Genomic DNA, 13,785 nt, shown 5'->3' on the forward strand with positions numbered 1-13,785 from the left:
CTTATGAGCAACAACCCTCCATTTAAGAAATCATGATAGGAATATCGTATCATTTTTTAGATATATACTCCGTATGCAGACGCTGCTGGAATGTTGCTACATAGAAATTGAAAGTTCCTATTTGGGAGGTTGAAATCATCTCGTTTGTTGTAAAGTTTTGTTTTTAACCGAGTATTTGTTAATTTCTAGATGTAAGTCAAGATATGAGTCAGACTTAACTGTATCTATTGTTTCCTTTATCGCTAGTTCGATCGGATAAATGCGTCCAACATAGTCACCAAATGTTGAACTGTTTAGTGAGATAACATCGTCTATAAAGGAAAGTCAAATTAAAGGATACTGCTAACTTCATTTTCTTCTTCTTTCTAAAAAGTTCATGTATGAAGTAACAAGTCGGCAAGAAGAGGTGCACAGTTGTTTCCCGTGGAAAAGCTGATTGTTTGAAAAATACTTCCCAAAACGTAACAAATATGTGTTCTATCAAGAAATCAAGCATCTTAATAATGTCAGTTTCAGATACATTTTCGTTTGAATCAGAGTGCTTTTTAGCAATGTATGATTTATCCCTCCTTAAGACAAGACACTTGTTTCTACATTGGCTATTATTTTGTATTTTAAAAGCAATACTAAGTCTGTCTATTTTTCTTTTAGTCTAAAGACGTGAACCCTACCTTAACCTAGTGCGGTGACCTTTAATTTTTTGTCCTTCAATAATTTTTTAATTCGTACTTAATTTTTTATTAATTAAACTTTTTATATTCGAGCATCACTGATGAGTCTTTATAATTAGACTTGTTATCAGCTTTGAACTAACATGAGAAATACGAAGACTGTCACATTTTGAGCAGGATCTGCTTACTCTTCAGGATTGCAATTTTTGCAAACCGAAAGACAAAATACAAATTAAAATTTGTACAATTTGTTTTTTTTTACAAATTATAATTTGTACAAAATGATAACTTGTACACAACTTATAAAACGCTTTGGATAAAGTCTGGCACAAATGACTCAATGGTAGACTCAAACAGTCTGGCTTACACAATCAGATGTTATCATGGATAGAATGTTATCTGTGAGATCTGCATTAAAAAAATGTTTTAGAAAGCTTTTCATCAGATCTTTAAAAGTCTACATGTTGGTGTTTCTCAGGGGTAAATGTGTGCACTACAGCTCAAAGCATAAACTTCACATTGGAGTAGGAATCGCTCTCAATCCATATTAAAATGTACTGGACACGTATATGTATCGTAGCTAATAATATGTCTCCAGCAACTTTATCACTGGTAAATGGTTTGTCTACAGACTTTAATATACTTCAAAACACAACTTTGCAGTTAACACTTCGAAAAACGTATAGTGTGATTGTGCTTAAAAATAGCATGCATTTATCTTATAAAACTATTTAAAAAGCAAATGTTGATATACATGTGCATCAAATTTACTTTGTACATGTTGTACATGTAATGTGGGAAGAGCTTTAGAGCACAATGCATTGAGTGTGTAGGTAAAGGTAGAATCAATGGTTAGCTTACTGATAGCTGAACCATGAAATTATAGTAAGGTTAGGTATACTACCCTCCTTTTGGAATAGTCATGTCTTACAGACAGATATATTAGTTATCTGTTGGACGAGACTACTCTTAAATGAGGATAGCTTAACTAATAATGACCTCACGGTTCAGCTAGCAAGCAAGCTAACCAAAGATATTACCTTTACCTACAGTTTGCTGTAAAAGACCGTAGAAATGGCTATCACTCAAGTCTTTTTATATATTTTGGAATGTTTTTTTTTAACATCAAATGTTATGAGTTATGAATTTCATTAAGTGGAAATTTATATCAAAACTTAATAATAGAGCTTTATGAGGATGAAAGTTTTAACGTGTTCCAGAACGTTAGTTTCGCCGCCACAAGATTTTTTTTTTGGGTCATGTCGGTATATGTACTTGATGAAGCACACTGACAAGCGTATCGTTGGGACAACTCGATATTTTTGTAATCAATATTATTGGCGCAAAGCATCAGATTTTGTTATTTTACCTAAGGTGAAGTGTATTTAAAACATTTCAAAGAAATCATCATAACATTAAAGAAAAATATAAGATAGAAAAACATGTGATCCATAGTAACCACGTGTGTTAATAAATATAGACTTTGGACTTTATGATGTGCATGTATGCGAATCTTCTATTGAATTCAAATCAGTGAGAGAATTAAATGAAAATTGAAATACGTACATACTACGCAATGGTTTGTACCGTTGTGTAAAACAAATTATATTATTTGTTCTGATATCATAAGTGTTTTTATTTTGTATTTATTGGATATGAATATATACATTCCTCTAACTTTGATTTTTGTTTATTGTAAGTCCATGAAATATATTAGAGTGTGTGCAAAGAAAAAAATAGCGTAACATTGAACAACTTTTGTCGGACGTGTTGATTTAGTAGTCCGCAGGATAAATCTATAACATGCATATTAAAGTATAAACAATGGCGGATCAAGAAATTTTTGTAAGGGGTGCACACTGACTGCCTTAGAAGGGGCCCGTTCCAGTCATGCTTCAGTTATTTCCTATATTATCAATCAAATTTCACCCCCACAAAAAGGAAACTCCTTGCCAACCGAGTCTGGGATTAGTTTGTAAATCAGGCGGGTAGCATTCGAGGACCTATGTCATATTAACCAAAAAATTTACTACCATGTCATGCAAATTTAAAAAAAAGCAAATCCTAGTAGAATTTGTCAATAGTGTGCTAAATGTGGATTGAAGACGCTAAACAGATGGTATCATAATATGAACAAGCCAGTGGATTTTTTAAGTTGCTCACAAGACAACCATAGCTTATGATCCTTTGACTCTCTTTGTCCCAGTTGTAATATATCTTTAAAATGCAAATATGTCAAATTCCCTTCTCCAAAAATGATAAGAAAAATGTCAAATACGTCCCAATTTAGCTGGAAAATGTTTGAATCTTAAAAGTTAGCAGTAGCCTTAATATAAGTGTCGGTGATGCCATTCTATATAATAGGTTTTGCAAGTTATAATTGAATTCACGATGTCTTACATATCCCTGGTGACTGACATATTCTTTAAAACACCCAGCCATATCTTTTGAAACCATACGTCGATGCTATAATGAAAGAAACTGCCAAATAATTCACCAACAAGATGGCCTCTTAACAGTTCTACAGCAATGCACAAACTTCTTTAGAAAAGTCTTTATTTCCTCTTGACATGTGGGAATCTTTCTACAAATCTCAGTTTCTCAGGTTTTTTTTATAATATAAATTTAAAACATGAGCTCTCAGAATTTACATGTAAACAAACAACAGACACCATATTGAAAGACATGGTTTTACTGAAAATGGAGGCAAACAAAATAAGAACAACAATATCATAAATATTGATAAAAAGAAATCTTCAAGATTTACAAAACATCACAGACAAAAGCTTTCAGTTTGGCAATCTTAAAGATAATTTTATTTTGCCTTTACTAATAAATTATTCCACACTGATGACATCTTAAAGTTTTGGAATGATTTTATTCACATAGACTGTTTCTCAATGTTTGCACAAGTCCCAAGTAAGGAATCTAATGTCGTTTGTTTATGTAAATTATACGTATTTCCCGTTTCTCGTTTTTTTATATAGATTAGACCGTTGGTTTTCTCGTTTGAATGGTTTTAAACTTGTAATTAATTTTTGGGTCCTTTATCGCTTGTTGTTCGGTATAAGCCAAGGCCCCCGTGTTGAAGGCCGTACATTGACCTATAATGGTTTACTTTTATAAATTGTTATTTGGATGGAGAGTTGTCTAATTGGCACTCATACCAAATCTTCATATATTTATATGATCATACTTTAGAATCATTCGAAAACATTCGTTTAAAATCCTTTAAGGGGCACTAGCTGTCAAATTCATGGTCACCGATTTGACTCAAATTCTCATACTTGATTTATAACAATGTAAAACATTTATCCAAACTATCAAAAGTCTAAAATAAACAATTTATATGAAGTAGAGATTATACCCAGGATAAAGAGACGCAGAGCCATAGAAAATTACCCTACCACCAGAGAGGTAAGGCTTTGTAATCGAGTAATCTATCCGTATGTATATTTCTCAGGTGGTAAGTAGAAAATGAATGAAATAAAATTCTTAATTTGTTTTCAAATTCAGATTTTATGAATGAAGCTTTCTACTTACCACCTGATAATTACCCACCCAACCTCCCCACGTAATTTTCTATAGTAGTAATAATGTTACTGAAAAATAGAAAAAAACAAAACTGGGGTACAGGTAAAGTAAAGCATGTAGGTGACGTAGTTCCGGTTCCGTCCTCTAGATGTTTTATTTTAATTAGGAAGTCTGGACTGGTACGGAAAGTAATATCCGTATGTATAATTCTCAGGTGTTAAGTAGAAAACTTCATTCATAAAATCTGAATTTGAAAACAAATTTAGAATTTTGCATCAATCTTGATGTTAAACCGTCAGTTAAAAGGCACCCTCCAGAACTATTGGATTCTATAACAGTCTTCCTACCATACTGAGCATCGCTACAAAATATTTGGTTCTCTGAAAATTTCAGGACAGGTAAATCTATACCTGAACATTTTACACAAATGTCAGCTGATTTGCTGAAAAGGCTTTAGTTTCAGAGATATAAACCCAAAACTGCATTTAAATCACATGTTCTATTTTAAGCCATGTCTGCAATTTTATTTGGAAGGCGGGGTCATTGGACACCTTTTTTTAAAACTTGATACCCTAAGGATGATCATGGCCAAATTTGTTTGAATTTGTCTCAGATTTTAAATGGAGAAAACTTTTGCAAAAGTTTTAATATAATATGAAAAACTGTTTAAAATTGACTTTGGGGCAATAACTCCTTAAGGGGACAATTTACAATTCTGTTAATTTGACTTATTTATAGATCTTACTTTGCAGAACATTATTGCAGGTTACAGTTTATTTCTATCTTCAATAGTATTCATGATATTCACCAAAAAATGAAAAATTTCCTAAAAATTACCAATTCGGGTAATAATTTAAACATTTTTCCCCGTATCAGATTTGCTCTAAATGATTTTGTTTCAGAGATAAGGCAGAAAAATGCAATTTACCACTATGTTCTATTTTTAGCCATGTCGTGCATCTTGGTTGGCGGACAGGATCATGTCACATTTTTTTAAAACTAGATATCCTAATGATGATTGGTTATATTTAGAGGAGAAGATTTTCGTAAAAGGTAACGACAACAGACGTCGGACAACGGACGACGGACGCTAAGTAATGAGAAAAGCTGACTTGGTCCTTATGGCTAGGTGAGCTAAAAAAAATGTGACAAAAGCTTGCACCACTTCATTTGAACTGTAGTGGTTAGTTGCTTCTTTAGCAATCATAACACATCTCCTTATCAATATATTCAGATTGAAAATAATGAAAATCTGCAACAAAACACATTCTGAAGGAACGTACAACTCACTTTATACTAGTATTAATTTTGTTCAACAAAAACTTTTTCAGTTTTTTTACCTGTGGTAACTTATAAGAAAAGCTAATTTTACTTGTATTTTTTTTTTATCTCTATTTCAAAAAAAATTCTGTAAATTATGTCTCAAAAAGATCAATTATTGATTAATGTTATATATTTTTTTAAAAGGGAGATAAAAAAATGAAGTGTCCGTTTTAAATGAAAATCTGTCCTAATTTTTTTAGTGGGTTAATAATGGATATATAAATTTCGTAATACTTTGTACTGACGCCCCACCCCAACCCAATTTCTTTTCAAAATATGAATTTTGGACCAACACTTTTTCCCTTTCCGGGTTTCAGTATGTCATAGTATATATATATTATTTACTGAAAATTGCATAAAAATTCTGAAAGAATTCAAGTTGATTTTTAAGACAATCATATTCTTTATCATTTGACAAAATACCATCCACCATAATTAAATTGGTCCTATTTGAAAAAGCGCGCCTTCTTTTACTTCAATTTACATCCTTTTATTTTACGTAGAAACACCAAAAAAAATGCCCATCATTGCTGCATATAAAAATTGTTTGCCAATAATAATATAGGACATGCAACATAATCAACTTTACAAATTGGGAGAAAATCATGGTTTTCCAACAATTGATTAGTATTGAAAGAAAACGTGTGGTTTAATAATTTATTATGATATTCGATACAAGTACTTACTTATATCGAATATCATAATGATAATTAAACCACACGTTTTGTTAATTCATTTGAACAGATATTTAATTATTTAATGTACAGTCTACCTGCATTTCTATTCAATTTATTGTTACTACTTCTTTTAAACATTGTGTATGTGTCGTTTTAATTTTACAGTTACGTCATGGTGGAAGTTACAGATCCAAAACTCATTACGGTACTTGCATAAGGCATATGTGTAAATGTTTACACCAGGTCAATCGCAACATCGTGTCAACTAGCTAGAATATTTATTGTATATCATTTCTACATAATGTAGAGCATTTAGGGATTTTAAGTCGGCTTATTGTAGTTATAAAATTAAATAATTGCTTGTTGATTGCTTAACTTTAGTTCAGATATTTCATACATTTTTAGGAAGAGGACGAATTAGAAATTAAAAAAAATAGGTTGGTCTTGTGAATGAAGCCATCCATAGATAAGGTCGGAGAAATTGGAATTTTTATAGGAAAATTAGGATACTTTGGAAAAGGAAAGATACTAAGTCGTGCAAAATGCTGCTCACGAGTCTCTCAAAGATGTGTTGCAAAACGTGCAAAGAGTGTGGCACTTTTATTTATACGAGGATTTGGATTTAATGGTGTTCTGCTCTTTTGTCTGTTATGACGTGGACTGCTGTTGTAACTACTGAGAGCATGTTATGTTTTTTTTTTGCTTTATGTTAAATGCAAAACGAAAACCATGAAACCGAGGAAAACTTCAAAACCTCAATTTAATGTTTGCAGTAGTTTCTGCTACTAAATGACTAAATTAATTTCATATGCTGTGCTTGATTTTGTAATAACTGATGATGATGCAGTTTCTCATCTTGTTACATGAAGTTGTATTGAGAAATTCATCAAAGCTCTGAAGCTTTCGATAATCTTCAGACAATTGTTGTTTATAGTAGATGAGTGACTGTAATGGATTGAAATTTTAGACCGTGATTGTTGAAAGCGTAATTAGGCGGTACAGACTTATATTTCTGTCTACTTAAAGTGATATAAAACTGCAAATAAAGAAAAATGATGCATATGGTTTTTAGTACTAAATGGCTACTGTTTTCTCATAAAATCATATAATTTGTCTAAACTGTTCAAATTAAGATTTTTTTCTTTAATTGTTTGCTTCTCGTTAATAAATCGCCGATATTTTTTCGTATGCAGTGACTTCAGCATAACCTGTCTCGTAAAAATCCGGTGATCTGTCATTAAAAAAAACTTTTATCTGATTGTACATGTTATACACGTGCTCAATATCCAAGCTTATTTGTTGATTGTTTACTTTAAAGGTAACACTCGGTAAACTACGGTTTCAAAACACGACAATTAATTAGCTGCAATTTTTTACATCATAACAGACCGTGAGAAATTTTTTTTGACGATTTTACGATATGGATGCGTAAAAAATGATAAAATCGTACACAACGGAGTAAGTTAATGAGATATAGACATTAACTGGTAAGTATCTTTTAAAATTTGTCAGCCTTTTTGTTTGAGAATCAGGTGTAACGCGAGCTTTAGCGAGCTATTACTGCTGTTTCGAGCCGAGTACAAATATAGCTGATATTTAAAGACACTTACTAACCAGTTATTGTCTTTATTCTGCAATTCATTTTATATATCGGTTTTGCTTTAAAAGACAGAAAAACTTACATTTATTGCATTTATGTTGTATCAAAACCCTCTGAGGCCCGCGTAATAATATTAAAATCACACATTCAAATGAAGACGGGTTCGCAGAAAAGAATCTCGAATAGTCAACAATAATACACCCCCTCAAAGTAAATAGTTATTTCTTGAAACATAACAACTTATTTTAACAGTATGTCTGATTTGTTATGTGCTTCAAAACTTTCAACTGGACGTGTCATTCACTTACATGCTGACATTGACATTGTTGCATGGTTGTTTTTGTGTGTTATATATGTACAAATTCACTCGATGATTGGCGCCGTTAAAACGAAGTTAATCGTTCCATTCATATTTGTATATTTGCTGAATTGATTTTATTCATATTGCTTTACAAAAATGCGTAATTTAATCTATAGTTCACATATGGACAAGCAATACGTCATTCGAATGCGACTGCAATACACATTCTTAGATCAAGCAGGTTCATACAACACTCGTCAACAGCAATACACAAACGTAGTAGGCAGTGGGAGGAGCTTTAAAGCAATATTTGTATAGTGTATAATTTTGTATACACTGCTTCTATTGGACATCTCACAAAATCATTATCTCGTATAAATGGTTTTTCTTCTTCAATTGTTGCGAAAATCAGTATATCATGATTCTTTACATGTAGCAAAAGTTAAACTTTATTCTTAGGTACCCTTGCTTCAAATACCATCCTTTAATATTTTTTTTAAACAGAAAAGTAATAAGAAAGGTAAACAAGTTGGTTATTCGCGTGGCTATGAACATTAATCAAAAGCAGTTCTGTACTTTTTAAAGCTACCTGTAGAATTGTTCTGTATGAGTCATTTAAAGACGATCTCCGTATTTGTATAATCGAAGGTTTGTTATTTTTATGTTTTATGTTTTATAATATATTGTTTTTTGGTATAGTTTGAAATGAATTTATTGAATTTAAGATGTAAAAGTAGGGTGCCCAGTCAACAAGTTTGATCTATTTCGAATAAGGGAATAATACACAGCTGTATTTTATAACATTGACCTCAATTCTGGTCAAATGTCAAAGCTAAAATATCACAAAAAATGCAGTCACATACTAGACAATAAAATTGAGAAAGGAAATTGGGAATGTGTCAAAGCGACAACAATCCAGCCATAGAGCAAACAACAGCAGAAGGCCACCAAGACGACTTTCAGCCCCTACATATACATGTATGTGTTTTAAGCAAAACAAATTTAAATGATTTAAAGGATTTTAACTGTAGTTTCTATATTTGGACTGATATCACTGTACAAAGTAGGATTGGAGATTGTCATTCAGCTCTTAAATAACAGTATTCATGACTCTTGAAATTTCCAAATTTAGAGTCTTTACACAAGATTTGATGCAATTGATTCTAAATATATTATTTTCCGTCCTTAGATAGAAAGTGTTCGTGATGATTTTCTATGTAAAACCAATTTTCATTTGGTTAATGTGGAATCACGTATAATTATAATTTCTTCAAAAACTAGTGTAATACTAACGCATAATAATTTGAATTAGCAGGTCTGAGTAAATGTTTTCTCTACAGATATGAGAAATACTGCAATCTGTATAAAAGGGAGAGGGGTGTCTGTCATAGTTATGAAATTAAATAAAACAATTGGAAAAAGGTTAATCGCCACATCTTATATATTTATATAACTTGTTGATCCATTTGGCTAAACAATTGTCATGCAGTTAAAGTTTTTCTACAAAAAGAGGGTTAAGAACAACATCTTTATTTTCTACAAACACTTGTAAACAACATTAAAAAATTGAAGAAGCCAGTAGCAACTAGTAGTAGCTATAACTATCATTGTCCATTGTTAGTTTGAAAGTTTACCGACTTGGGATAGGTCAGTGAGTTAATATGAGTTTTGTGTTATTCTTTTGTTAACCTGCATTCGATGTACATAGAAAATATAATATGATGATGGTGGTGGCAAAGTTTTGGGTTTATATGACTGTAAAAAAACATTGGTGAAGAAAAAATCATATGGTGATGCGCTTTTGTTTTTGCTACGACCCTTTGCAAATACCAAATTTTGGTGATTTTCCTAATTTTCATTAATTTTAAACTATTTTCGGGCTATTATCGTGAAAAGAATTACAGTTCTACTTAAAACTTTTTTTCATACTTTCAATAAAAATGAAGTGGACCAATCTGAATAAATTCAACTTAAAAAAAATACAGGAAAGTTTTATCATATTTTGATGCTTTTTGTGTCAAATTTACCATGGTGTTAATTTTGTAAATTTGTGATTTTTCTCAGTTTTTAGAACAATATGCATATTATTTCGATTTGTTTTATAAAATCATTTTTTGTATTCCTCGCCCATTTTCGTCTAAAAAGGCTAACTTGATTGGTCGTAAAATTTGAAAACTGGACTTCCTCAAAAACTATTTATTGTAAATACACAATGTTTTCACAGAGTTATGTTTGATTATAATATTTTTAAAATTCATTGATATTTTTCACTTGTATTGCATGTCTTGGAAACATTTCCAGAACGAGATTTCAACAAGACTGAAACATCAGAAGAATACATCATTAACAGTTGATTCTTATAAAGGTCGGGTGAATATGCTTTATGTCGGTTGTTCAAAACTTTAAAACTTTATATTGAATATACTTTTTTTTGTTATGATTGTATTTGTAGTTTAAGAATTAAATCGGTCCGCTTCTTCCACATCCAAAATCTAGCACATCGAGTCTGTTATGGTCTTGCATTATACTTTCGACCATAATCGTCCTCTTTTTGATGACAACAAAAATGCGTTTTGTGCTATAAGTTATACACCATCAGTCAAAACAGACAAACCTGTCTGAATAAAAGCATCAATTGCTATATTTAAATGCACAGTAGCAAATCACAATATATTGTCTCTACTCTGTGTAAAAGGGGAAGGTCAAACCTTTAAAAACAAAGTGCGTCACCTATTCAGCTATTAAACTGTAACTAAAGGTTGATAAGCTACAAGAGAGGAGCATCTATCTTTTAATGTGATGAAACTTTCAAGAATTGGATTTTTCTTTAATCTCAAGAAAAACAGATTTTTCGTCCAAATGTTAACTGTTACAGTTGAATTTTGAGTATTCAAAACGTTAACCGAGTTTGGCGTTTTTTAATTTTAAGATTTAACTCATTTTCAGAGTTGGGTCTTATATTTTTCAATGTCGATTGTATTATTTAAATTAACTTAAATGATTACACCTTTTTCACAAATTGACTAATTGACTTAATGTACATTGGCAAGCAATCATGATTACATCCGAGTCAATATCGATAATGCACCCAGAATGGGATACTCAATTAAAGGTAGAACAAAAAAATCTTTATTCAAGGCAATTGAACATGATACTATTTTACAAATGATATCGGATATGTTCCTTACGTCGTAACTACAACCCCCTTCCCTTTCATGAATATGACCTACCGAATTAGACTATTTACCGGATTTGTAATCACTTAAGCAACACGACGGGTGCCACATGTGGAGCAGGATCTGCTTACCCTTCCGGAGCACCTGAGATCACCCCTAGTTTTTGGTGGGGTTCGTGTTGTTTATTCTTTAGTTTTCTATGTTGTGTCGTGTGTACTATTGTTTTTCTGTTTGCCTTTTTTATTTTTAGCCATGGCGTTGTCAGTTTGTTTTAGATTTATGAGTTTGACTGTCCCTTTGGTATCTTTCGTCCCTCTTTAATTACTTGACTGCGCTTAACCATTTGTGTTTTTTATTAAGAGCATACGATAAAGTTTTGATCCCGTATTTACATTTTGATAAAAATTTCCATATAGACTATTTTTTACCTGATTAAATAAAATATGTAATAAAAAATATACCTTCATGTGCTACTTTTTGAGTAAAATGAGGTCGAAATTTTGTATATTTGCTTAAAATTCTGATTTGTGGCCGTATTTTCCCTTTCGAAAGAAAGACATAGCTTTTTTGTTTTAAAAGATAAACACAAATGTTTTTTTTGTTAAATAATTTGAAATTTCTGTATTTTATAAGTATTCTAAAAATTTATACATTTTTTTATTCAGAAATAACTCATATGTATCAAATGTTCATGAATGTAGAAAAAACGTCATTTTTTGCTGTATATTTATCCAATTTAAAAAAATTGCACTATTTACGTTTTCATGAAAATTGGTACACATAATCTTCTGGCGTAATCAAACCAAATGGCATTAAAAATAGAGGGGTACATGAACTCTTTGTCAAGTTAAATAAGTTTGAATGATGAAAATCAGTCGAAAACTGAATCTTTTTCCGATAAGTCAAAGTTCGACGTCGCGAAAATAACAATTTACGTTAGCTACGTCATTACCTACCCTGTAACTGTATCGTATGCCCTTAACAGAAGACCCAAAATTGTAAAAACTTTGGAGTTATTAAATAGTTGTAGAGGACTGAATTCCTATAGAATTAAACTGTGTGAGAATAAAGACGTTTCACTTGCTACAGCGGTATCACATAGGGCCTCTCATGGTTGAATTTTTAATTTCACTTCGTAACCCGACAATTCAATCACATGTGTGAAAATGTGTCCTCTTCGAAACCAGCCATTATTTATATCCAAAGGAGCAGGTTCGATAAGGCCCAAAAATGGCCCACTTTTTTAGCCTAAATTTCAAACTGAGATTCATTGACCAATATCACAAAGAATAATCTTTAATGCAGTGCCTAGACAGGAAATAAGTCTTTTTGTCGCAAATTTACGTTCCTGCATTTTATTCATGACGTCACAAATAGTACTCATTTTGATTTTCCACGAAAAACAATGAAAATTGGGTAAAAAGTAAAAACACAAAAATACTGAACTCTGAGGAAATTCAAAAAGGAAAGTCCAAAATCAAAAGGCAAAATCAAAAGTCCAAACACATCAAACGAATGGATAACAATTGTCATATTCCTGACTTGGTACAGGCATTTTCTAATGTAAAAGATATTTGACAATAATGTTTGAAATGATATTTTACAAGTCTTACTTGAATATTTAGCTTGTCAACGGCTGCGCTCTATGTTTCCTGATCTAAAATGTGGATGACATCCTGCCGATTTGTTCAAATTTCGCCAAAAACCTTTTTTTGACCTAACATGGATGTAAAAATCAACACTTCAGAATATAACTATGACAGAAATTGTTCTATAAAACTTTCTCACTTGTCTTTAGGTCAACTTAAAACATTTGTTACTTAGTAGCATTGGACTCTATTATTGGAGCCAAATATGACCCTTACCGAACTTACTCCTTTATGATATTGACAGAGTATTGGAAGACAAGGCTACTGTTGTCGCCTATGGGAATTGAATAACACATCTTGAACATTCTGATTACAATGAATTTCAAAATTACCAACAAAGGTTATAACTGTAGCACTTTATGATAAGGATTTTGTTTGATATGTTGTGAACTGCGAACTTCATTTCATCTTTAAGCAAACTAAAGTACTCCTATATTTTCTGTAAATAGATAAACCGGTATATCGGGTTCCATTTCAAAAGAAAAATCAACTAATTCACTGCACACATAAATTGTTAAAATTTCTATAATGATTATGAACTCACTCTGCATATAGCCAGTGTTGAGCATACTTTTGACAAGTGCTTTAAATGAAATGAAATAAACTTCTATACCAGTGTTTTAAACATAATACATATGTAATATCTATCTTTCAACATGTGTTTATATCTTAACAAAAAATGATAAAATTAGCATTTTGTTGGCATCAAATTATAAATATATCCTTTAATAATTAATTATATTTAAACATGCTTGAGGTATACAAACCTCTTTAACAAGTTATTTATTTGTTTAATAAGAAAAACATATATGTAAATTTGAGACATAGATTACCTTACCCGTATTTGGCACAAC

The 13,785-nt window shown here is 31.3% G+C and overlaps 2 protein-coding genes across 5 annotated transcripts in view; one reads left to right on the forward strand and one right to left on the reverse strand.

The window, feature by feature from the left end:
* Positions 1 to 13,785, reverse strand: part of LOC139489226 (BAI1-associated protein 3-like) — a 248,385-nt gene that overhangs the window by 41,900 nt on the left and 192,700 nt on the right. The window lies entirely within an intron of this gene.
* Positions 10,372 to 13,785, forward strand: part of LOC139489225 (uncharacterized) — a 47,947-nt gene continuing 44,533 nt past the window's right edge. Inside the window, exon 1 of the mRNA XM_071275441.1 lies at positions 10,372 to 10,471. The gene's annotated coding sequence lies outside the window, so the exon portion shown is untranslated. The remainder of the gene's footprint in view (positions 10,472 to 13,785) is intronic.

Source organism: Mytilus edulis, chromosome 9, assembly GCF_963676685.1.
Source record: "Mytilus edulis chromosome 9, xbMytEdul2.2, whole genome shotgun sequence".
Taxonomy (NCBI): domain Eukaryota; kingdom Metazoa; phylum Mollusca; class Bivalvia; order Mytilida; family Mytilidae; genus Mytilus; species Mytilus edulis.